The following is a 27684-nucleotide window of genomic DNA, read 5'->3' as shown; positions in this document are numbered from 1 at the left end:
AGTAGCTGGTGCATTACAAAGTCCAAAAGGCATCACTGTAAATTGGCAAAGACCATCACCGACACTGAAGGCTGTTTTCTCTTTATCTTCCTCCTTCACCTCAACTTGCCACTATCCGCTTTTCACGTCCAGTGTGGAAAACCATTTCATACCAGATAGCAAGTCCAGAGTATCGTCAATTCGTGGCAATGGGTAGCTATCCTTTTTCCTGACGTCGCACAGTGGTGTGAAGGGCTTCGCTAGCGCGAATTAAATCACTGGCTTTAATATAGTCGAAGTTTTGTAGGAATACCAGTTAATTTATTGTGTAGAAACGCATTCTGCATAAAATGAATAAGAATTAAGTGGTTTTTATAAAAAACTTCTGGAAAAAAATGGTAAATTGGGGTGGGTCAAAAAAAATATATATTTTTTTTTGATATAGTGATAATATTGTTTTGGACGCCGATAGTTTGGCCAGTAAGAAGTCCACCTATTCATGTAATACAAAAAGGGAGGTCAAAAATGCGTGCAAGGCGTTAATTGAACCCCAGTAATCAATAAACTCATTTTTCTGTAACAGAACTTATTAGTTATTTACTTTTATTGAAATTCATGAAAGAGATATGTACATTGAAAACGCATGTTTAAAATTGTATAAGATTTGTATTCGTCATCGGAATCCGGCATACAGGCGATTTGAGCAAATCTATGGCATCACTCTCGATGCTAATATGTTATTTAGTTCCTTTCTCTTTCAGCGAAATACCCGAAATAAGGGGATCGGAAAATATCAAAAAGTAATTAAATAAATCTGCATTAGTGTGGGTTGCAGGATCTTTCCTGCTCTCTAATAAATTTAAAGTATTTATTTTTTATAAATATAATATTTTTTATAAATATAAACTTTTTATAAATTTTTTTGTGAAATTTCGGAGAACTAGAAGCAGTAACTTTTTCAACAATTTTGGCCGCATTTCGTTGTCCTCTTTTTCGTAGGCTCGTCTGCACAGCGAAAGAAGGCTCTTCAGTGTTACAGTTTGAGGTGAGTGCACCTGTTTTTTTTTTTTTTTGTTTCGCCCTAGTTCCACTTTCACTAAAACTTTTAGAAGGTCTGATAAAACGATTTGATCTTAATTGTGCACTTTTCCACCGTATTTGCACATTTTTAACAATGTTCTCTAAAATGTTCTCACAGTTATCTGAATTTATATTATATTTTGCAGAAACAAAACGTTGTAAAGCAATACAGCAGTCTTTTCTTCCAGTTCCATGCGGGTAATTGCCCCACGGCACCCTGAAAAACAAATTCTCAAAATTAGGGGGACATGGAAGTACATACTTTTTTTGTTGATAAGTATACGTAAAAGGTTAAGCTATTTTTGTTTTGACATTTGCAACACGTGCAAACGCGTGCGTTTTTTATAACCTTAAAAATGTTCGGAAACTTTCCAAAATGCAATATTTATGTTATTCAATAAAAACTTATAAAGCTTACCTTGTGATGATTTTTCCATGGATTACACTTCAAAAATATACAGTTTTACAAGAACACGTGTAATTACGAACGATTATATATAAACTACGCGCCTGGTGACTTTACGGAAACACAACTTTTGAGCGCGATTTTTATTCATATAATGACACTTTAATCAAAAAATTTTCATCAACAATCTCTGCAACTATAAAATTGTGTAGTACCTTGGCGTTCCCAATTGCTACTTCACATGCTACTTCTCCAATTACCTGGGTGTCCTCTCCCCTGGCCGTACGTAATCTCGCTCCATACAATGGTCTTATCTTCTTGTTGACTAAATCCGCTCGAATGATGGAATGAGATGCACCCGTATCTACAGTCAGTAAACGTTCCTTTCCATCCACATGTCCTCCGACAGTAAGATTGTTTGACCTTCTTCTAATTTGTTAGATAGAGATTATGGGGCATTCAATTGCGGGAACCAGCTGTTGGCTCTTTCGGCTGACTCGCTTTAGTTTAACGATTGAGTAGATTTAGAGATTTGCTCATCTCCTTCAGCTCTGCGTTTACGGCCACCCACATTGTTGGAACTATTAGAACCGGTGCTGTAATGACGTGCAATGTGACCTAGGTTGCCGCACTTGAAACATTTCATAACTCCAGCATTTTTCTGTTGTGACCCCTTAAGTGATTGCAAAATTGTGTCTACCCAGTCTGGCCTTTCCACTTCCACGCGATGAGCTTTGTACGCTGGCTTACTCAAAAGTCAGGCTGTTTCCTTAGTCAGTGCATGCGATACCGTTTCAGCAAATGTTAGTTTTTGATTCGCATATGTAGCTCGTTTCGTTTCCACATCTCGTATCCCATTAATGAAGCTCTGAATTTTTACCCTCTCGGTGTGTTCCGCGGGTGCGTCCGCATTTGCTAGATGGGCCAGTCTTTCGACATCCGACGCAAACTCCTGCAAAGTTTCATTTGCTTTTTGGTAGCGATTTTGCAACTCAATTTGATATATCTGTTTCCTATGCTCGCTTCCGTAACGTCTCTCGACAGCGGCCATCAATGCTTCATAACTGTTCCATTCGTACTCTGGAATAGTCTGTAAGATTTCAGCTGCAGACCTTTTCAATGCCACGAACAGTGCAGCAACTTTATCTTCAGCATTCCAGTTTTTCACTGCTGGTGTCTTCTCAAATTGAAGCTTAAACACCTGGAAAGGAACATATCCGACAAAAGATGGAGTTTTTACCTTCGGATTGCTTGCTGAAACAGCTGGACGATTTAGGTGCAACTCCTGTATACGACCTCTCAAAGCATCCACCTCGGCCTCGATTTTTTCCTCAAACTGCGTTATTTTTTCGTCCATACGCGCTTCGAGTTTTGATGATATACGCACCTCTTGCGCTTCGAGTTGTACTGTTATCCGTGTCTCTTGTTCCTTCAGTTGTGCTTCCATCTTTGATGTAATGCTTCAATCTTCGATATTATTTCTGACGACAATACGTGTCTGCTGTGATGCCATCTTGGATGCCATATATGTCTTCTGTTCTTCCATCTTGGATGTTATACGGTTCTCCTGGGATTCTAGTTGAGATGCCATATATGTCTTCTGTTCTTCCAGTTGAGATGACGTGTGCGACGACATTGATGTTACTGTCGATGTTTGTACAGATATTGCAGCCAATATCATGTTCAAGTCTATGCTCGTAACTGTCTGCGATGTTTAATTTTTCTCTTCAATTTTTGTTGTCTCCTCGCCATCAAGACGAAAGACATACTCTTCCACGTTAATTCCCTCTAATTCCATTGCCTTTCGTATTCGTGCCTGAAGTTCGAGTGTATTGCCGGTTGTATTCAATCCACGGCCTTCAGTTGCTGGATCTTCAATTCACTCCACTTTGCCATGTCCAAGTTGTATTCGAAGTCTTCAGAATTTGCTCAACAATTCCTCTTCTGACACCAATTGTAACTGATTTGCGGAAATTGCTCTTATTTGCAACCTTCTACTAATGTTCGAATCACTAAACTGTTGAATAAATAACTCCAATATTGAATAATGCAAAAATTGTCTTTATTACACTACTTGGAAATAACATATTTTTTTCGCAACTAATAGCTTGCTTAAATCAAACTGATTGTCGTGCCTCTACTGTTGCTGGAGTTCGGGATCAATAGATTCAGAGTCCGAGAAGACTGACACAACGTTAGTTTATTAAATAAGTAAGGCGGATATTGAAAATGTAGTAGTTTGTGTAAGAAACAAAAATTTCTTATTTTTAGGAAAGTACAAACGTCGCTTCCGAGAATTTGGGCAACGTACGAAGATATATGATCAAATTCCCTCTTAGAAAATACGAACCTAACAGTATTGTTAATGGCTAGCTGCAATTTATTGAGCGAAAGTTGATATGGTCAGTGAAGGTCAGATTTGAATTGATTTTGAATCCTAAATTGGTGGCAGCATCGTGAAAAAATATTTTATCGCCAATAAGCATAATTTCAGGAAGGCTACTTAAATCATATGTTATGTGCGATATTGCCATCGCCTTAGATTTTTTAGCATTAAGAGACAAGTTATTTAAAAGAGTCCAGTTCCCGATGTGTCTTAAATCATCATTCAGCCTAATAAATAAATCTTCCGAAAGCCCGATCCGACGAGACATGTAAATTTGGGTATCGTCAGCATAAAGATGAATAGACACATTATGGCAGCAAGTGACTATATCGTTTATAAACAGAGTAAACAATATTGGGCCTAGGATGGATCCTTGCGGTACACCAGACATTATGGGCTTCAAATCAGATAACTTATCATCACATTGAACTTGCTGAAAGCGGCCAGTGAGATAGCTTTACTTACTTACTTAATTGGCGCTTAACCATCTAAACGGTTATGGCCGTCCAACAAGGCGCGCCAGTCGCTCCGCCAACCGGCGCCAATTGGTCACACCAAGGGAGTTTAAATCGTTTTCCACCTGGTCCTTCCAACGGAGTGGGGGCGCCCCCTACCTCTGCTTCCATAGGCGGGTTCCGATAGAAACACTTTCTTGGCCGGAGCATCATCTTTCATTCGCATAACATGGCCTAGCCAGCGCAGCCGCTGCTTTTTAATTCGCTGGACTTTGTTGATGTCTGCGTATATCTCGTACAGCTCATCATTAAATCTTCTTCGGTACTCGCCATCGCCAACGCGTAGAGGTCCATAAATCTTTCGAAGAACTTTTCTCTCGAACACTCCCAAAGCCGCTTCATCTGCTGTTGTCATGGTCCATGCTTCTGCCCCATATAGCAGGACGGGTACGATAAGTGACTTGTAGAGTATGATTTTCGTTCGCCGAGAGAGGACTTTACTTTTCAATTGCCTACCTAGTCCAAAGTAGCATTTATTTGCAAGATTGATTCTTCGCTGGATTTCAGTGCTGATGTTGTTGCTAGTGTTGATGCTACTATTTCGAAATTATGGCTGCCAACCGTAGCGTGGTTGCCAAGGCGCATATGCGCTGACTCTTTGCTCGACGACAGCAGGTACTTCGTTTTGTCCTCATTCACCATCAAACCCATCTTTACCGCTTCTTTTTCCAGTTTGGAGTAAGCAGAACTAAGAGCGCGGGTGTTTAGGCCGATGATATCAATGTCATCAGCATATGCCAGTAATTGCACGCTTTTATAGTATATTGTTCCAGTGCGGTTAAGTTCTGCAGCTAGTATAATTTTCTCCAGCATCAAATTAAAGAAATCGCACGATAGGGGGTCATCCTGTCTGAAACCTCGTTTAGTTTCGAACGGCTCGGAGAGGTCCTTCCCAATTCTGACTGAGCTGATGGTGTTGCTCAACGTCATTTTGCACAGCCGTATAAGTTTTGCGGGGAAACCAAATTCAGACATAGCGGCATATAGGCAGCTCCTTTTCGTGCTGTCGAAGGCGGCTTTAAAGTCGACGAAGAGGTGATGTGTGTCGATTCTCTTTTCATGGGGTTTTTCCAAGATTTGGCGCAATGTGAAAATCTGGTCGATGGTAGATTTACCAGGTCTGAAGCCGCACTGATAAGGTCCAATCAGCCGGTTCACGGTGGGCTTCAATCTTTCTCACAATACATTTGAAAGGACCTTATATGCGGTATTAAGAAGGCTGATTCCACGATAGTTGGTGCATTTTGCAGTATCCCCCTTCTTGTGGACTGGGCAAAGAACACTTAGATTCCAACCGTCGGGCATTCTTTCGTCCGCCCATATTTTCTAAGAAGCTGCTGCATGAATAGCTCCGCAGGCAATCCATCAGCGCCCAAGGCCTTGTTGTTTTTCAATCTGGTTATTGCTATTCTAACTTCGTCATAATCGGGCGGGGGGACATATATTCCATCATCATCGATTGCGGGATCGGGTTCTTCATCTCTGCGCGATGAATTGCTGCCTCCATTTAGGAGAGCAGAGAAGTATTCCCTCCATAATCTAAGCACTCTCTGGACATCAGTTACAAGGTCGCCGTTTTCATTCCTACAGGAGTTTGCACCGGTCTTAAAACCTTCGATCTGTCGCCGTATTTTTTGGTAGAATTTTCGGGCGTTATTCCTGGTGGCTAGCAGCTCAAGCCCCTCGCACTCACGCCTTTCTGCTTCTGCTTTTTTCTTCCTGAAAAGGCGTCTCGCTTCCCTTTTCAACTCACGATAGCGTTCACACACTCCTCTTGTCGCGCTCGCTTTTAACGTAGCCCTGTAGGCAGCGTCTTTTCTTTCGGTTGCAACGCGGCATTCTTCATCGTACCAGTTGTTTTTTCGTGGCCGCCGGTAACCAATTTATTCCTCGGCGGCAGTACGAAGTGCTTTGGAGATATGCTCCCACTGCTCCTGTATTCCTTCGGGATGAGTTGTGCTCTCAGAGAGCAGGTGCGAGAGTCGAGTTGCGAAATCATTGGCAGTCTGTTGTGATTGAAGCTTTTCGACGTCTAGCTTTCCTTTTGTTTTTTGTTCCTTGGTTTTATCCGCGTTGATGCGGGTGCGTATTTTGGCTGCAACGAGATAATGGTCCGATGTTACGTCCTCGGATCGTGCGCACATCTAAAACACTGGAGGCATGCCGTCCGTCTATCACAACGTGATCGATCTGATTGCGAGTATTTCGATCAGGAGATAGCCATGTAGCTTGATGTATCTTTTTATGCATGAACCTCGTGCTGGATATGACCATGTTTCGAGCACCGGCAAAGTCAATCAGCCTCAGTCCGTTAGGAGAACTTTCATTGTGTATGCCAAAAACACCTTCCTTGCCCACCCTGGGTTTAAAGTCGCCAAGCATGACTTTTATATCATGACGGGGGCAGCGCTCGTTTGTGCGTTCTAATTGTTCATAAAAAGTGTCTTTCACCTCATCGTTTTTCTCCTCTGTCGGCACATGGGCGCAGATGAATGATATATTAAAAAATTTTGCTTTTATTCGGATAGCGGCGAGACGCTCGTCCACAGGCGTCAACGCCAGCACTTGGCGACAAAGTCTCTCTCCCACCACGAATCCGACGCCGAAACTGCGCTTATTCGTATGGCCACTCCAATATATGTCACAATTTTTGATCTTCTTTCTTCCTTGCTTCGTCCAACGCATTTCTTGGATGGCGGTGATGTCAGATTTTGCTTTGACGAGGACATTAACCAGCCGGGCGTCTGCACCAATCCCATTCAGGGAGCGGACGTTCCAGGTGCATGCCCTCAATTCATTGTCCTTCAAACGTTTGCCATGGTCTTCATCAATAGAGAGTGTATTTATCCGAGGCTTGTTGTTATATTCCATTGGAGTATGGTTTTACGTGGCGGGTCCCAAGCCCAGCGCACAACCCGCTCAGCGGGGGTGAAAATATTACTTGGCACGTTTATATAGCGAGCCGCTTGCTCCAAGACAGCCGCCCGCTTACAGCCGCACCGAGAGGTGTACAGACGCTGCCGATGAGATCTCTCCCGGCTAGCCCTTAAACCGATTATGTCAGAGTGGCCTAGCCAGGTTGTCGCCTTCTCACATTAGCTCACCGCTAAACGGATGTTTAGCGGCTACCCGCTTTGTATTAACTTAATTGCGAAAGGGCTGAAGTTATATGCTGTTTCATGCTTGCGAAGTAATATTTTATAATCAACCATGTCAAAAGCTCTTGAGAAATCTAGAAGAACTAGAACGGTGAGTTCATTATGGTCGTAAGGTGGACGTATATCCTCAAGAACTTTTAACATAGATGTAGCACAACTATGCCCTCTTCTAAATCCAGATTGAACCTCAGAAAGTAAACGGTTATTATAAACATAGTCAGTTATCTGCTTTGATATTAATTTCTCGTATACTTTTGATAGCGCAGGTAGCAAGCTTATTGGTCTAAAGTCTTCATGAAACCGGAGTCTTTGATTTAGGAACCGGAATGACATTCACTGGCGGCCACCGTGGTGTGATGGTAGCGTGCTCCGCCTATCACACCGTATGCCCTGGGTTCAACTCCCTGGCAAAGCAACATCAAAATTTTAGAAATAAGGTTTTTCAATTAGAAGAAAATTTTTCTAAGCGGGGTCGCCCCTCGGCAGTGTTTGGCAAGCGCTCCGGGTGTATTTCTGCCATGAAAAGCTCTCAGTGAAAACTCATCTGCCTTGCAGATGCCGTTCGGAGTCGGCATAAAACATGTAGGTCCCGTCCGGCCAATTTGTAGGGAAAATCAAGAGGAGCACGACGCAAATTGGAAGAGAAGCTCGGCCTTAGATCTCTTCGGAGGTTATCGCGCCTTAAATTTTTTTTATTAATGACATTAGCCCTTTTCCACTGAGTAGGAAACCCACAGGATGTGATTGAAAAATTAAATATATGCGTTATCGAGGAGATTACATAAGGAAGAAGAAGCTTGATAAAACGTACGCTAATGCCATCGATTCCTACTGCATTGGCCCTAATAGCCAAGATAGCATCCACCACATCACCCTCTGTTACTACTGTGAAATCAAAAATATTGGTATTCGGTCTATTCTTTACGCAATCATATCTTCGTTATCCTTGTTGACATTAGCGTTAGGTGTACTATGGTTTGTATGATCACACAAGAAATGTGCATTCAAAACATTGGGGTCTACGTTCTATTGCAGATGATCATTTTTAGATATTCCGAAACAGCGAAGATTTTTTCAGAATCAAATTTAATGCTGAAGTAAGCTACCTTAGCATTTCGGATGCAGAGGTTCGTTTGGTTCCGTAAGAGACGGCAGGTTTCCCAGTGGTAATCATTCTGGCATCGCTTCCACACCCTGTAAGCTCTCTCTCGTTTTTTTATTAATTTCAAGATCTCTGATGTAAACCACGGTTTTTATGGCTCTGGATTTTTACGGTGTTTAGCGGGACGTATATATTAAACAGGTAATTAACGTGGTTATTAAAATATTGTAATTTTTCGCGTAACTTAGAAAATGACAAACATCCACTCCAGTCAAGACGAGAAGCCTCTTCACTAAGGCCTTCTAAGTTTACACCATTGTAATTCCTATACGTTATTTCAAAGCCGGGTTCTTTTACATTGAATTGCAAATCATATGATAAGAACAGCATTTCATGGTCAGATATACCTTCCATAGGGAGTTGGTCAAAATTATTTACGTAATTGGCATTGTTAACACAAATTAGGTCAAGTAAGCTAGGCTTACTCTTATTAGCAAAGCGAGTTGCTAATGGATTTATAATATTTAAATCACACGCTATAAAGTTATTTATAAGGGACTTACTACGGGAGTCATTATTAAGAATATCTATATTAAAATCCCCGCATATAATCACATGCTCATAATATATAGAAAATTCCGACAATTTCTGAAATAGGACTGCCAGGTCATTGGACCTATTAGGATTGTAGACACAAGCAACAAAACATTTTACCCGAGCTTCACCTATCTCAATAAATATGCTCTCAACTTCACTTTCATGCTCTGACCGATACACTATTTTTGGATGTAAGGAAGCTTTACAGTATATAGCAAAACCTCCACCGCGAACGTTGTCTTTCCTGTCGTTTCTCAATAATATATAATTACCCATTTTGTATGCGTGATCATCAACATTGGATCTAAACCAAGTCTCCGTAATACAAATCAAGTCAATGTTGTGGCCATCAAATAAATACGAAAGGTAGTCCAATTTATGTGCCGTAAGACTACGAGTATTTAAATGGCACATATTAAATGTTTTATGACTTTTGCAAATTTGACCCAAAATACACCTCACATGCCCACTGTCAGCACAATCATTATTCAAATTACCTATAAACATAACAAATAAGCGAGATGTTGTCAACAAAGCAGTATGAGATAATAAAGAGTTTTTGAGAGAGGAAGAATACGGCAAGAGGAATAAATAAAGAAAAATTACCAATAACATAAATTGGAAATAATCTATTTACTAAAGAGAAACCATTGTATTAGAATGCATGTATAAGTGAAAATATTGCATTAAATATCATCGTTGTTGTTACTGTAAGTCGGTCAGCGCTCTCCTGTCACTAATTTTTATTGCTTCGCCTTGCTATTGACTACGCACATACACATCTCCGCGCAAAGAGAAGACAGAATTAAGCCGCTTCTGTTTTTTTAGTTGCAGTGCATGCTGTAAAATCTGGCGGTTGTGCTTGGTAAGGCATTCATGCACAAAGATTTTACCACTTTCAGTGGTGGGAACTGCGGTTTTAAGGAGTATCTATATTAGTGTAGGATAGAGGTGGATCCTTTCTGTCCACGCTGTCCAACCGAGTTGGAAAACACAGAACACATAATGTTTCATGCCGGAGCATCATCTTTCATTCGCATAACATGGCCTAGCCAGCGCAGCCGCTGCGTTTTAATTCGCTGGACTATGTTGATGTCTGCGTATAGCTCGTACAGCTCATCATTAAATCTTCTTCGGTACTCGCCATCGCCAACGCGTAGAGGTCCATAAATCTTTCGAAGAACTTTTCTCTCGAACACTCCCAAAGCCACTTCAGCTGATGTCATGTACTTGTAGAGTATGATTTTCGTCCGCCGAGAGAGGACTTTACTTTTCAATTGCCTACCTAGTCGAAAGTAGCATTTATTGGCAAGATTGATTCTTCGCTGGATTTCAGTGCTGATGTTGTTGCTAGTGTTGATGCTGGTTCCCCAATAAACGAAGTCTTTTACTATTTCGAAATTATGGCTGCCAACAGTAGCGTGGTTGCTAAGGCGCGTATGCGCTGACTCTTTGCTCGATGACAGCAGGTACTTCGTTTTGCCCTCATTCACCATCAAACCCATCTTTACCGCTTCTTTTTCCAGTTTGGAGTAAGCAGAACTAACAGCGCGGGTGTTTAGGCCGATGATATCGAAGTAATCAGCATATGCCAGTAATTGCACGCTTTTATAGTATATTGTTCCAGTACGGTTAAGTTCTGCAGCTAATATAATTTTCTCCAGCATCAAATTAAAGAAATCGTACGATAGGGGGTCAACCTTTCTGAAACCTCGTTTAGTTTCGAACGGCTCGGAGAGGTCCTTCCCAATTCTGACTGAGCTGATGGTGTTGCTCAGCGTCATTTTGCACAGCCGTATAAGTTTTGCGGGGAAACCAAATTCAGACATAGCGGCATATAGGCAGCTCCTTTTCGTGCTGTCGAAGGCGGCGTTAAAGTCGACGAAGAGGTGATGTGTGTCGATTCTCTTTTCACGGGTTTTTTTCCAATATTTGGCGCATTGTGAAAATCTGGTCGATGGTAGATTTACCAGGTCTGAAGCCGCACTGATAAGGTCCAATCAGCCGGTTCACGGTGGGCTTCAATCTTTCGCACAATACACTTGAAAGGACCTTATATGCGATATTAATAAGGCTGATTCCACGATAGTTGGTGCATTTTGCAGTATCCCCCTTCTTGTGGACTAGGCAAAGAACACTTAGATTCCAACCGTCGGGCATGCACTCGTCCGCCCATATTTTGCTAAGAAGCTGCTGCATGCGCCTTACCAACTCCTCGCCGCCGCACTTGAATAGCTCCGCAGGCAGTTACAAGGTCGGCGTTTTCGTTCCTACAGGAGTAACATTGACATTCGTTCCTCCCTAATCCAGAGTGTTATGCGGACCGTGCCTATTGGACGATTTGCAGCCAGGCGATAAATTCGGCTGTATTCGAACGGAGCCTTCCCGATACCGAGCTACCTCGGGAAGTATTGATGGCCTTACTACAGTAAGGGGCGCTGCTGTGGCTGACGGTTCTTTCCCCGTATATAATACTGGACCGCTGAGCTCGCCTTGTCGTGCAGGTGGTCGTACGACCAAGATGAAAGACTCATTACCAAGTTGTAATAAGGAGGATGATAACAGGAGGACTGAGTCGCAAGCTAAGGACGACGAATACGCATTACGCGGTGCGTCGGACTCGGGGAGCGAGAGTAGTGCTGATTCAATGAACTCCGTGTTGGAGAAGCACACAAATGAAAACGGAGTAGAAGAGTGGAGAAGGGTACGGAGCAGAGGAAGTAAAAGAGCTCTCTCGCAGTACCGTGTAGCACTAAGAATTGTCCAATGCCTGGGAGCAGTGGTCGACCCAACAGAAATGGAGATCGAGCGCTTGGACTGGGCCCATGAGCCGGTAGAAGTAGGTCGAAGGCAGTTCAAAAGGTTTGCTGCTAGAAATCCTCGGTTCTGCAACCGGTAGGAGGAGGAAGAAGCGTCGAATGGCAGAATGAAGAGGCAACGTTCGCCGGAAGGCGACATGCCTGCTTTCAAGAGGCAGAAACGACCCAGTCCCTGGGCCGCGAGGCAGGGCAGTCGCATAGACAAGACAAGTCAGCCCAAAGCTGTAAAACAGATGGGCCCCAATAGCGAAGTAGGAACTACCTCGAAAGCTGCGAGTCAGAGGGAAGTTCCAACTACGGAGGTAGGAGGTAAGCCAAAGGGAGATGACGCTAAGACTCCGGCTTTCTCGGAGGTGCTAAAGGGAGTTAAAGCTAAGACTCCGGCTTTCTCGGAGGTGCCAAATTGAGTTAACACTAAGACTCCGGCTTTTCCCGAGAAGATGAGTGATATGGCAAAGCAGTCACTGACTGTAGAAAGGGAACTTATTAGCTTAATGCTTAAGATGATGCGGGAACAATCAAGTAAGCCCCTTCCAACCTTTGATTCGGGGGAATGGTATAATGGTGTGAAGATGATAGCGTGCGAAAACATCGCGAACTTCCGGTGACTGGAGGAAGTGGTTCCAAACCTCCAAAGGCAAGGCACGAACGTGCGGTTTGAGGTGGTGGATAAAGCGCAATCCCCACGGTAACAAAAGTAAAGGTATGGATACCATGCGTGATGAAATCGGAGGATACATTGCGACTTCTGCAGAATCAGAGTCCGAACATACCGACACAGGATTGGAAGGTACTTACTGTATATCGGCCTACGGAGGAAGGTCAGTTCTACATCTTCTAAATAAACAAGCAGACGGAGGATATATTGTAAATGCAGCTTGGAAATGTGTCCTTTGGTACAGGCAAAATGTATATGCGACTCAGGAAAAGATGTCCCGAGGATAAAAATCCTAACACGCTGGAAGTGGGCGAAGTCGAAAAGGACCTCAAAAGCCTAAGGGAAAAAAGACAGGCGGAGGTAGCCGACGTCACCACGAAGGTGTTAGAAGAGGACCAACAGCCAGATAGTGCTATGACTCGCACAGAGGAACACCTGGCACAAGAGTTACAAGAGGCTGAAGGGGGCTTCGAACACCCTAAACTAAAGGGCAAGGGGAGGACGACGACGTCACGACGAAGGTGCTGGAGGGGGACAAACAGCCCAATGGTGCTGCGAGTCCTAAAGATAAACCTCCAACACGGTAAAGTGGCGTCGAGCGAACTCCTCCTAACCCTTGAGGAGGGTTCGTTTGACGTGGCGCTGATCCAGGAGCCGTGACTCTCATCGGGAGGGAAGGTTTCTGGACTTAGCGCGCGCGGATTTGGCGTTTACTATGCGCAAACGGAAGGACGATTGCGAGCTGTAGTAATGGTAAGGAAATAGCTGCATTCATATATGCTGCCTAATCACACTACTGATGTCCTCGTAGTTGTGGCTGTTGAGGGAAGGAATAAGCAGGCACTTATCCTGGCATTAGTAGGGAAAAGGGGATTCTATACCAAATGGTGAAAGGAAAAATGTGCAAGGAAAAGTATATACACACCGACACACATATATATACAGCAAAACAATTCCGCTAGGTGGCGCATCCGTTCTTCCGGTTTGCGTTCTGGCTGATGTATAGGAAAAAGCTTAGGGCCGCATATAAATTATATATATATATTGTTACGAATATTAGCAACACTAGGAAGTGCTGCCATCTCTAAGCCGATGCTAAGCAGTGACGGGAATTCACATCCATAGATCAATCATTATGTATCTACACAAACGAAACAATAATTGCGTCTACACATATGTACCATGTACGTATACGAGCAGCGGAGAATCAATGCACAAACACATGCATACATCTGAGATACTCCGGAAAGTATGCAATGAGAGAAGCTAAAATCGTGCAATTGTAGTTACAGCTGAGAAGTTTGATAGCTGATGGACTAGTAGATTCTGGAAGTGCCTAGAAGATGCGAACGTTGAAATCAAAGAGTATAAAAGGCAACAAGTGTAGAGGCGCTGGAATTCAGTTTGATTTGAGCTGTCAAGCAGTTTCGATTAAGACGCTATCTAGCGAGCAAGAGCAGTATTATTTTGAAAGTCAGTTTCATTTGAGCTATCAATCAGTTTGGTTATTAAGCAAGCTATTTGTTGCACAGTTTGAGTGTTATTGTGAAGTACTTTAATAAAGGCCATTTTGCATTATTACATATTGGAGTTATTTATTCAACAGTTTAGTGATTCGAACTTAGCAGAGGGTTGCAAATAAGAGGATTTGCAAGTAAATTCGTTACAATTTGTGTCAGAAGAGGAATTGTTGAATAAATTCCAGAGGACAACAAGGACGTGGCAAAGTTCAGTGAATTGAAGATCCAGCAACTGAAGAAGGAATTGGAGAGCCGTGGATTGAATACAAGCGGCGTTAAACTCGAACTTCAGGCACGGCTACGAGAGGCAATGGAAGCAGAAGGAATTGATGTGGACGAGTATGTCTTTTATCCTGATGAGGACGAGACAACAACAAAAATTGAAGAGAAAAACGAAACATCGCAGACAGTTACGAGCACAGATTTGAACATGATTTTGGCTGCAATATCTGCACAAACATCGACAGTAAAAGAAATGTCGTCAGAAATAACATCGAAGACTGAAGCACAGGAAACACAAATTTCATCACAACTGGAAGAACAGAAGACGTATATGGTATCCCAACTGGAATCGCAGGAAACTCGTATAACATCACAATTGGAAGAACAGAAGACATATTTGGCATCTCAACTGGAAGCGCAAGAGGCACGTATATCTGAAATGTCTGCACAAATTTCGGAACAGGTATCATCGCAGCTCTTTGTGAAACTGGAAGAGCAGGATGCAAAAATTTTACAACTCGAGGACAAAATTGATGCCGAAATAGAAGCGTTAAAAGGTGGTATGGAGCAGTTACAACTAAACCGCTCAGCTGTTTCAGCAAGCAATCCAAAGGTAAAAACACCACCATTTGACGGTTCTGTTCCTTTCCAGGTCTTCAAGCTACAGTTTGAGATGACCGCAGCAGTGAACAACTGGAATGCGGAAGATAAAGTTGCTACACTGTTCGTGGCATTGAAAGGGCCTGCAGCGGAAATCTTACAGACTATTCCAGAGTACGAACGGAACAGTTATGAAGCATTGATGGCTGCTGTAGAACGACGTTATGGAAGCAAGCATAGGAAACAGATATTCCAAATTGAGTTGCAAAACCGCCACCAAAGAGCGAATGAGACTTTGCAGGAGTTTGCCTCGGATGTTGAAAGGTTGGCTCATCTCGCTAATGCGGACGCACCCGTGGAATACACCGAGAGGGTAAAAATCCAGAGTTTTATAAATGGCATACTTACTTACTTACTTAATTGGCGCTTAACCGTCTAAACGGTTATGGCCGTCCAACAAGGCGCGCCAGTCGCTCCTTCGCTCCGCCAACCGGCGCCAATTGGTCACACCAAGGGAGTTTAAATCGTTTTCCACCTGGTCCTTCCAACGGAGTGGGGGCCGCCCTCTACCTCTGCTTCCATAGGCGGGTTCCGATAGAAACACTTTCTTGGCCGGAGCATCATCTTTCATTCGCATAACATGGCCTAGCCAGCGCAGCCGCTGCGTTTTAATTCGCTGGACTATGTTGATGTCTGCGTATAGCTCGTACAGCTCATGGCATACGGAACGTGGAAACGAAGCGAGCTACATACGCAAACCCAAAGCTGACATTTGCTAAAACGGTATCACATGCATTTACTCAGGAAACGGTCTCCTATTGATTAAACCAGCATACAAAGCTCATCGTGTGGAAGTGGAAAGACCAGATTGGGTAGACACAATTTTGGAAGCACTGAAGGGATCACAACAGAAAAATACCGGAGTTATTAAATGTTTCAAGTGCGGCAACCCAGGTCATATTGCACGAGATTGCAGCAGCGGTCCCAATAGCTCCAACAAAGTGGGTGGCCGTAAACGCAGAGCTGAAGGAGATGAGCAAATCTCCAAGTCCACTCAATCGTTAAACTAAAGCGAGTCCGCCGCAAGGGGCGACAGCTGGCTCCCTCAATTGAATGCCCCATAATCTCTATCTCACAAATTGGAAGAAGTTCAAACAATCTTACTGTCGGAGGACATGTGGATGGAAAGGAACGTTTACTGACTGTAGATACAGGTGCATCTCATTCCATCATTCGAGCGGATTTAGTCAACAAGAAGATAAGACCATTGCATGGAGCAAGATTGCGTACAGCCACTGGAGAAGTCAGCACGGTTCTAGGAGAAGTATCATGTGAAGTTGCAATTGGGAACGTCACGGTAGCAAACAATTTTATAGTGGCAGAGATTGTTGATGAAATCATAATTGGAGTGGACTTCTTAATCGACCAGGGCATCAAGATCGACATGCAAAGCAAGACGATGAGATATAAGAACATGGATATACCACTTAATTTCGGCTACGAGAGAGGCTACAGCAGTAAACGAGTGCTGGTGGAAGAGAGTCAGCGAATACCACCAAAATCCGAAGCAGTCATCTGGGCAAAGGTTGATGGAGATTGTGGGTTGTCGAAGCAGCAAACAAATCAGCACTGAACATACTTGTAGGAAAAACCCTGGCTACGACAAAACAAGATGGACGTATTCCGGTAAGAGTACTCAATGAGTTCAAGTCACCACTCAAACTGACTAAAGGAGCTATTTTGGCAAGATGCCAAGAGGCTGAAGTAGTTATTAACTGTGAACAGCTCCAGGTACACGTTTCATCTAGTAATACTGATCTTTCAAATGACATCACGGCATGGACGCAGGGGCTAGAGGAAGCCTATCAGAGTAAGGCAAAACAACTGCTCCTAAAGTACGCGAACATATTTGACCAGGATGGTTCCAAACCAGGCCGCACCAATGTTGTGAAACATCAAATTGACACTGGAGATGTGAGGCCGATCCGTCAAGCTACACCTAGTGTTCCACTGGCGAAGCGGGAAGTTGTGAGTCAAATCATACAAGAAATGAGCGACAGCGGCGTCATCTAACCATCAGCTAGTCCATGGAGCTCACTGGTAGTACTTGTAAAGAAAAAGGATGGAAAAATGAGGTTTTGCGTGGACTACCGGAAGTTGAATGACGTAACGAAAAAGGATAGCTACCCATTGCCAAGAATTGACGACACTCTTGGCTCGCTATCTGGTACGAAATGGTTTTCCACGCTGGACTTGGAAAGCGGCTACTGGCAAGTGGATGTGAAGGAGGAAGATAAAGAGAAAACAGCCTTCAGTGTCGGTGATGGTCTTTGGCAATTTACAGTGATGCCTTTTGGACTTTGTAATGCACCAGCTACTTTTGAGAGACTGATGGACCAGGTACTGAAAGGACTACATTGGAAAACATGATTGGTGTACCTGGACGACATCATCGTATTGGGCAAGAATTTTGATGAACATCTTAAGAACTTGGAGGAAGTTTTCCAAAGAATAGCTGGCGCTGGTCTGAAGTTAAGTCCCAAAAAGTGTGCGCTGTTTAAAAAGGAAGTAAATTATTTTGGTCGCAAGGTAACAACAGAGGGCATCTGCACTGCGAACGAAAAGATAGAGGCTGTAAAGGATTGGCCAAGACCACAGAACCTACATGAATTAAGAAGCTTCCTTGGGCTGTGCACATATTACCGCCGATTTGTACCAAATTTTTCCAGCGTAGCCCATAGCCTCCATGAGCTTACAAGAAAAAATAAAGCTTTTGAATGGAAGAAGGAGCAAGAAGTGGCTTTCTAGACATTGAAGGAGCGTTTGTGCACTGCCCCAATGTTAGCATATCCGATTCCAGGAGCAACATTTATTCTAGATACAGATGCGAGTGGATATGCTATAGGAGGCGTTTTATCACAATCGGTCGATGGAGAGGAGAAGGTAGTTGCATATTACAGCCGTTCAATTGGAAAATCAGAGAGGAACTACTGCGTTTCGCGGAGAGAGCTGTTGGCATTGGTAGAGTGCATTAAAAATTTTCACAAATACCTCTACGGCCAGCGATTCCGTGTCAGGACAGATCACGCAGCTTTAAAATGGCTTCTGCAGTTCCGTAATCCGGAAGGACAATTGGTACAGTGGATCGAGCGACTACAAAGCTATGACTTTTCCATTGAGCATCGAAAAGGTAGTTCCCATGGAAATGCCGATGCAATGTCACGAAGACCATGTAGTTTGGAATGCAAGCACTGCTCAAAGGCCGAGGCTAAAGAAGACATTATAGATGTCTGGCTAATGACTATAACGTGTACAGATGAATGGGACAAGGAACAACTAAGAAAGTGGCAGCTAGAAGATACAGATCTGTCACGTGTTATGCAAGGGCTCGAACGAAACGAAAGACCAAACAGAGAAGAGATGTCAGCAGAGAGTCCAATTGTGTGCACAGTGGAACAGTTTAGAATTGATATCCGGTTGCCTTCATCGAGTATGGGAGAGTGAGGATGGTAAATGCAAGAAGAAACTGATAGTTGTTCCCAGAAAGAGGATTCCTGACGTGCTCAGAGAGCTGCATAATGGTCCAAGCGTAGGTCATCTTGGAATCACGAAGACGCTCGAGAAGATTAAACAGAGATTCTATTGGGTTGGTTGCCGTCAGTCGGTCACAGAGTGGATTGCGAACTGCGGGGTTTGCAGCAGAACGAAAGGGCCCAGAACACGAAGTCATGGCCAGATGAAGCAATATAAATCAGGTGTGCAATTTGAAAGGATCGTTATGGATATCGCCGATCCATTTCCTACTAACAACGGGGGAAACAAATATGTACTAGTAGCTATGGATTATTTCAGCAAATGGCCAGAGGTATACCCAATCCCAAATCAAGAAGCGTAAACGGTAGCAGAAGTGTTTGTAAACAATTGGGTTGCAAGGTATGGTGTACCAATGGAGTTACATTCTGACCAAGGCAGGAATTTCGAATCAGCTGTGTTCCAGGAAATGTGTAAATCATTGGGCATTCGAAAAACACGGACAACTGCATTGCATCCTCAATCCGATGGTATGGTAGAACGATTCAATAGAACATTGGAGGAGCACTTAAGGAAAGTAGGAGACAAGTACCATAAAGAGTGGGATACCCGCATACCATTATTCTTGATAGCTTACCGATCAGCAGTGCATGAGACAACGGGCCAAACCCCTGCAAAAGTAATTTTTGGCAATGGCCTTAGACTGCCAGCTGATTTGAAGTTTGGGATAGATGCCAATGCAGAGAGAAATGTCAAGAAATCCACTAGTGATTTGGAAGAAGAGCTAAGAGAAATACATGATCTGATAAGGCAACGAACAAAGATTATGAGTGACAAGATGAAATCCAGATACGATAAAGCAATTAATTCAGAAGGTTTTCAGGAAGGAGATTTGGTGCTGTTATACAACCCACAACGTAAAAAAGGTTTGTCCCCGAAATTGCAGTGTAATTGGGAAGGCCCATACAAAGTTGTAAAACGGATCAACGATGTAGTGTACCGCATACAAACCATCGGTAAACCACGAACCAAAATGAAAGTGATCCATTTGGAAAGGCTGGCAACGTTTAGATCGAGAGATTTGTCTGATCGGGACGATCAGACTTAGGTGGAGGGCAGTGTTACGAATATTAGCAACACTAAGGAGTGCTGCCATCTCTAAGCCGATGCTAAGCAGTGACGTGAATTCACATCCATAGATCAATCATTATGTATCTACACAAACGAAACAATAATTGCGTCTACACATATGTACCATGTACGTATACGAGGATTTGCATTCGAGGATTTGCAAGTAAATTCGTTACAATATATTAGCCCGGGTCGATTTGTGGGGAGGCAAAAAAATCACCCATTGCTCAGGGATCAAAATAAGAAACTTTGCCGAAGGATCCATATCTCTAAAACGTTTCTGATGTCCCCCCCTTTGGGTCGTAGGGGCAAATTTTGAAAAATCCCACTTTGAAATGGCTATGTTTTTCTTTTTGGAGTTTATTTTTCTCTTTAGAAACTTATTTAGTCAGAACATATGTAAATGAAAAAATGAATTTAACTTAGTAATAGAAAAGAAATTAAAACAAATTATTAGAAATTAGCGTTTTTACAACCCCCTTTTAAAACCAAGGCATCACTGTGATGCATTTGCATGTCGTAAGCATAGTTGTGTGGGTTTTTTATTCAACCGTCTTAAAAAATTAAGGTATCACTGTGACACAATTGCAGATCGTAAAATTGTTTGTGTTGTTTTTTTTAAGCCACCACAAGACACAGCAGGTAGAATTGAAATTGCCCCTACCCAAAAGTTCGACCCAAAGGGGGGATATCAGAATTCGTTCTAGAGGTATGGTTCCTTCGGCAAGATTTCTTATTTTGATCCTTAGAATACGATTTTCACAGTGCAATGAGCGATATTTAAATCGATCCGCCCCAATATATATATATATATATGGGGTATTCCATCCCATTTCGACCAATTTTGAACCCGACCCCTTTAGAATTGGCTGAAAGTTTTTCTTCTTTTTCTAGCTTACGAAAGACGTGTTTCAGAATTTTTTCAAATTTTTTCATCCAACACAAAAAGCCGCTATCTATATTTCACGGATAAACATTTTATAAGGATTTTCAGCCGTGTTTAACCAGGATCACATCTAGTAAACAGTAATAAACTTTAATACTTATACATCGTTACTTCTTTAACACCGTTGCTTATTGTAGGCATATTCCACATTATGAATCAAGATCTTAAGGATTTAAAAGCAATTTCAAAGGAAAAAAGCTCGAAAAGGCCAATTAATAAAAAAATAAAAATGTATCCGTGTAGTTCTTGTGAAAAGATATATACTCGGAAGAGGAGTTTAGTTAGACATATTACAATGGAACATTAAGTTATAAAAAAACCCCCATTTTTTGCGAGCAATGTAAAATTCAAGTGAAACAAAATGTATGGGCATCACACTTGAGAACAAATATGCATAAAAAGAATTGTATGCATAATGTAAATAGTAATGTTAAATGTATTAACGCTATGTTTAATAATCGTATTGAGATATACATACGTATTGGAAAACGAGAAACCCAATGATTTAATTGTTGAAAATTTTTTTGAAAACCATTTTAACGAATTATCTGCACTTTTACAGAAATCTATAGAAAAGCATGAAAGCATCAAATTTAACTTTGAGTTATTTGGACAAAAGTGTTCTTCATATCACATGAGAAATATCCAAGATTCCATTATAACTTTCATTAATTATAAAGTAGTCAATTTTGAAAATTTAAGTTTCCCATTACAAATAAAAGATATTGAAATAATTGAATCAAATAATCCAGATATTAGTGTAAATTTGTTTGGTATAGAAGACAATTTGGTAGTAGGACCCTATTATTTAACAAAAGAAGAAAAATCACATCACATTAATCTTATTTCTTTATACAGTGATGATTTCAATGAAAGCCATTATGTTTGGATAAAAAATTTAAGTAGATTAATGAGGGATCAAGTTACAAGACATAAGCATAAATTTTATATTTGCAATACATGCCTAATACATTTTGATAAGGAAGAAAAATTACTAACTCATAAAAGGCATTGTAGAAAAATTTTAACACGCATGCCTACACCTGAGAAAAGAATGCTAAAATTTGAAAATTTCAAAAAACAATTAGAAGTACCATTTACTATATATGCAGATTTCGAATGTGTTCTAAAACCAATAGATATTAAAAATTCTAGTAGGACTCAATGTGTACAATAACATATTCCTTTTGCCTATTGTTATTTTATTAAGTGCTCATATAATAACCAACTGAATCGTTTTAAAACATATAGCGGTGTTGATGCTCCAAAACATTTTTTTAAAAGTATTTTCGATGATGTTTTAAATATTTACCACCTATATTTGAGTAAAATAGTTAGAATGCATCCATTAACTGCCAATCAACTTAGACGTCAAAACAAGGATATAGTTTGTCATATGTGTGGAATGGAACTTTTATTAAATGATAGGGTAGCAGACCATTGCCATTTAACTGGTGAATATAGAAGTTTTTATTTTTTTATTTATTTCTTCATAATTTATCTAAATATGATTGTCATTTATTTATTAAAGAGTTGTCATCTGTAGAGGGGGATATAAATATTATTCCCTTAAACAAAGAGTTGTATATTTCAATATCAAAGAGAATATATGTTAATAATAAAGATACCATTGAACTTAGGTTTTTAGATTCATTTTCATTTCATTTCATTAAAGGCTTATTTCTCCAACGATCATCACTTTGATTTAATGAAACGTAAAGGTATTTTTCCATATGACTACTTATATTCAGAAGAACGTCTCAACGAAACACAATTACCTGATCGTTCACATTTCTTTAATAAATTATCAAATGAATCGTGTAGTATCGATGGTTATCAGCATGCACAAAATGTTTGGACAACATTTAGTTTTTCCAATTTATTAGATTGTTTATTATTATATCTAAAAGTATATGTGCTACTCCTCAGTGACATTTTTGAAAATTGTAGAAAATTATGTAAAGGAATTTATCGACTAGACCCTTGTCAATATTATACATCTCCAGGAATATCTTGGGACGCCATGCTCAAAATAACTAGAATAGAATTAGAATTGTTTACTGATGAAAACGCGCATAATTTTATAACATCGGGAATTAGGGGCGGGATTATTCAATGTTGCAAACGGCGTTCAGTTGCTAACAATACATATTTAAGTGATCACGATGCGACTAAGTCTTCAAATTATATAATTTGTTTAGATGGTAATAATTTATATGGTTATGCTATGTCACAATATCTCCCTCATAATAATTTTGATTGGATTGAAAACGTAGAGTAGTTTGACGTTTTTAGCATACCAGAAGATTCTTTAGTCGGATACATTTTAGAAGTAGATTTAGATTATCCCATAACCACTCACAATATTCATAATGATTTACCATTTTGTTTTGAAAATAAAAAAGTTGGCTCAATGAAAAACTCAAAGTTGATTGGTGATATGAGAAACAAAATAAAATATATTATTCATTATTGAAATTTACAACAATGTATTAAACATGGACTTGTATTAAAGAAAATTCATAGAATTCTACAATTTTATGAATCAGATTGGTTTAAAAAATATATTGATTTAAATAATTATCATAGAAAATTTCTTTAAATTATTGAATAATGCTGTGTATGGGAAAACTATGGAAAATGTAGATAAAAGAGTAGATGTTAAATTTGTACAAGATTGGGAAAATACTAGTACTGGGGGAAGAGGTAGGAAAAAATTAGGTGTTAGAGCCTTAATAGCAAAACCAAATTTCCATAGTCTAAGCAAATTTTCTAATAATTTAATAGCGATTCAATTGAAACAAGTGTCAACTCTGTACAATAAACCGATACATATTGGTTTTACCGTATTAGAACTTTCTAAATTTAAAATGTATAGTTTTCATTATGATTATATCAAAGAGAAATATAAAAATAATATTGCTTTGAATTATATGGATACTGATTCATTCATATATGATATTCAAACTGATGCTTTTATAATGATATTCGTGATGATATTTCAAAATTTTTCGATACATCCTCATATCCAAAGAAAAATATTTTTAATTTTCCTCAGTTGAATAAGAAGGTTCTATGCATGATGAAGGATGAATGTAATGGTAAGTTAATAAAAGAGTTTATAGGTTTAAGAGCAAAAATGTATTCAATTAAAATTGATAACGATGTAAATGAAACTAAAAATATTAGGGAATAAAAAAGTGTGTAACTTCTACATTGAGTTTAAATGATTTTAGAAAATGTCTGTTGGAAAATAAATTGTATAATGCATCAATGTATACATTTAAATCTAAATTACATACGGTTTATACACAAAATATTTATAAAGTAGCTCTAAGCAATATGGATGATAAGCGAATTGTAAGAGAAAATCATATTGATACTTATGCTTATGGTCATTTCGAAACCTTATAGTAGTACTTCACTGTAATACATTTAAGAAGAAAATAATAATAAACAATTTATATTTTATATAATTTATTTTTATTAAATAAAAATTTTAAACATAATTGACCACATATTAATGTGTTGTATTTTTCTTTCTGCTCATAGTTGTAATGTATTGGTGGCTTCAGATAATTAACCAGTTCAATCGGTGGCTGTAAATTTCCAAAACCATCAAAATATTCTTTTTAGTTTTTTCTTAATACTTTCATAGTCCTAGCAAGATTTGCTAATACTTAGTTACTTACTTAATTGGCGCTTAACCGTCTAAACGGTTATGGCCGTCCAACAAGGCGCGCCAGTCGCTCCTTCGCTCCGCCAACCGGCACCAATTGGTCACACCAAGGGAGTTTAAATCGTTTTCCACCTGGTCCTTCCAACGGAGTGGGGGCCGCCCTCTACCTCTGCTTCCATAGGCGGGTTCCGATAGAAACACTTTCTTGGCCGGAGCATCATCTTTCATTCGCATAACATGGCCTAGCCAGCGCAGCCCCTGCGTTTTAATTCGCTGGACTATGTTGATGTCTGCGTATAGCTCGTAGAGGTCCATAAATCTTTCGAAGAACTTTTCTCTCGAACACTCCCAAAGCCGCTTCATCTGCTGTTGTCATGGTCCATGCTTCTGCCCCATATAGCAGGACGGGTACGATAAGTGACTTGTAGAGTATGATTTTCGTTCGCCGAGAGAGGACTTTACTATTCAATTGCCTACCTAGTCCAAAGTAGCATTTATTGGCAAGATTGGTTCTTCGCTGGATTTCAGTGCTGATGTTGTTGCTAGTGTTGATGCTGGTTCGCAAACAAACGAAGTCTTTTAGTATTTCGGAATTATGGCTGCCAACAGTAGCGTGGTTGCCAAGGCGCATATGCGCTGGCTCTTTGCTCGATGACAGCAGGTACTTCGTTTTGTCCTCATTCACCATCAAACCCATCTTTAACGCTTCTTTTTCCAGTTAGGAGTAAGCAGAACTAAGAGCGCGGGTGTTTAGGCCGATGATATCAATGTCATCAGCATATGCCAGTAATTGCACGCTTTTATAGTATATTGTTCCAGTGCGGTTAAGTTCTGCAGCTAGTATAATTTTCTCCAGCATCAAATTAAAGAAATCGCACGATAGGGGGTCACCCTGTCTGAAACCTCGTTTAGTTTCGAACGGCTCGGAGAGGTCCTTCCCAATTCTGACTGAGCTGATGGTGTTGCTCAACGTCATTTTGCCCAGCCGTATAAGTTTTTGGGGGAAACCAAATTCAGACATAGCGGCATATAGGCAGCTCCTTTTCGTGCTGTCGAAGGCGACTTTAAAGTCGACGAAGAGGTGATATGAGTCGATTCTCTTTTCACGGGTTTTTCCCAAGATTTGGCGCATTGTGAAAATCCAGGCCTGAAGCCGCACTGATAAGGTCCAATCAGCCGGTTCACGGTGGGCTTCAATTTTTCGCACAATACACTTGAAAGGACCTTATATGCGATATTACGAAGGCTGATTCCACGATAGTTGGTGCATTTTGCAGTATCCCCCTTCTTGTGGACTGGGCAAAGAACACTTAGATTCCAACCCTCGGGCATGCACTCGTCCGCCCATATTTTGCTAAGAAGCTGCTGCATGCGCCTTACCAACTCCTCGCCGCCGAACTTGAATAGCTCCGCAGGCAATCCATCAGCGCCCACGGCCTTGTTGTTTTTCAATCTGGTTATTGCTATTCTAACTTCGTCATAATCGGGCGGGGGACATATATTCCATCATCATCGATTGCGGGATCGGGTTCTTCATCTCTGCGCGGTGAATTGCTGCCTCCATTTAGGAGAGCAGAGAAGTATTCCCTCCATAATCTAAGCACTCTCTGGACATCAGTTACAAGGTCGGCGTTTTCATTCCTACAGGAGTTTGCCCCGGTCTTAAAACCTTCCGTCTGTCGCCGTATTTTTTGATAGAATTTTCGGGCGTTATTCCTGGTGATTAGCAGCTCAAGCTCCTCGCACTTACGCCTTTCTGCTTCTGCTTTTTTCTTCCTGAAGAGGCGTCTCGCTTCCCTTTTCAACTCACGATAGTGTTCACACACTCCTCTTGTCGCGCTCGCTTTTAACGTAGCCCTGTAGGCAGCGTCTTTTCTTTCGGTTGCATCACGGCATTCTTCATCGTACCAGTTGTTTTTTCGTGCCCACCGGTAACCAAGTTTTTCCTCGGCGGCAGTACGAAGTGCTTTGGAGATATGCTCCCACTGCTCCTGTATTCCTTCAGGATGAGTTGCGCTCTCAGAGAGCAGGTGTGAGAGTCGAGTTGCAGAATCATTGGCAGTCTGTTGTGATTGAAGCTTTTCGACGTCTAACTTTCCTTGTGTTTTTTGTTCCTTGGTTTTAGCCGCGTTGAGGCGGGTGCGTATTTTGGCTGCAACGAGATAATGGTCCGAGTCGATGTTAGGTCCTCGGATCGTGCGCACATCTAAAACACTGGAGGCATGCCGTCCGTCTATCACAACGTGATCGATCTGATTGCGAGTATTTCGATCAGGAGACAGCCATGTAGCTTGATGTATCTTTTTATACATGAACCTCGTGCTGGATATGACCATGTTTCGAGCACCGGCACAGTCAATCAGCCTCAGTCCGTTAGGAGAAGTTTCATTGTGTAGGCTGAAATTTCCGACTGTAGGGCCAAAAACACCTTCTTTGCCCACCCTGGCGTTAAAGTCGCCAATCACGACTTTTATATCATGACGGGGGCAGCGCTCGCATGTGCGTTCTAATTGTTCATAAAAAGTGTCTTCCACATCATCGTCTTTCTCCTCTGTCGGCGCATGGGCGCAGATGAATGATATATTAAAAAATTTTGCTTTTATTCGAATAGCGGCAAGACGCTCGTCCACAGGCGTGAACGCCAGCACTTGGCGACAAAGTCTCTCTCCCACCACGAATCCGACGCCGAAACTGCGCTTATTCGTATGGCCACTCCAATATATGTCACAATTTTTGATCTTCTTTCTTCCTTGCTTCGTCCAACGCATTTCTTGGATGGCGGTGATGTCAGATTTTGCTTTGACGAGGATATCAATCAGCCGGATATCTGCACCAATCCCATTCAGGGAGCGGACGTTCCAGGTGGATGCCCTCAATTCATTGTCCTTCAAACGTTTGCCATGGTCGTCATCAGTAGAGAGTTTATTTATCCGAGGCTTGTTGTTATATTTCATTGGAGTATGGTTTTACGTGGTGGGTCCCAAGCCCAGGGCCTTGTCGATTGACGTCAACAACCCCTCTTTTTTCCCTTGTTTCGCGTACATGGCAATACATTGAACACAACCCTTAATTACTCTGTTAACTTTTTCACTCAAATTAGGTATAAAATATGACTTTTCGACTAACTCTATAGTCTTTTTTGCAGCATAATGACCCTAACCTGATTACTTCCTCCTCTACCAATGAGGGTACTACCAAAAGTTCCTTGACGGGGTCCTTGAATAGCAACTCATTCTTTATGAAAAAATCTTCGTAGCTTTCCCTTTTTAAAATTTCCTTCACGGCCCTGATCCAATCATCTTCCCCCTGTGTTTCTTTAAATCTTAATTTCGTTGAGTCGGTAATGACGAGACAA

At 41.3% G+C, this 27684-nt stretch overlaps 1 protein-coding gene and 1 pseudogene across 6 annotated transcripts in view; one reads left to right on the top strand and one right to left on the bottom strand.

Moving 5' to 3' along the window:
• The window catches only part of mtd (mustard), a 2476738-nt gene that overhangs the window by 936839 nt on the left and 1512215 nt on the right, over window positions 1-27684 (top strand). The gene's annotated exons all lie outside the window — the stretch shown is intronic.
• LOC137238641 (craniofacial development protein 2-like) lies at window positions 264-7237 on the bottom strand (annotated as a pseudogene).

This window comes from Eurosta solidaginis, chromosome 1 (assembly GCF_040869045.1).
Source record: "Eurosta solidaginis isolate ZX-2024a chromosome 1, ASM4086904v1, whole genome shotgun sequence".
In the NCBI taxonomy this organism is placed as follows: domain Eukaryota; kingdom Metazoa; phylum Arthropoda; class Insecta; order Diptera; family Tephritidae; genus Eurosta; species Eurosta solidaginis.
The sequence above is the reverse complement of the archived record's forward strand: the minus strand, read 5'-3'. Positions and strand labels throughout refer to the sequence as shown.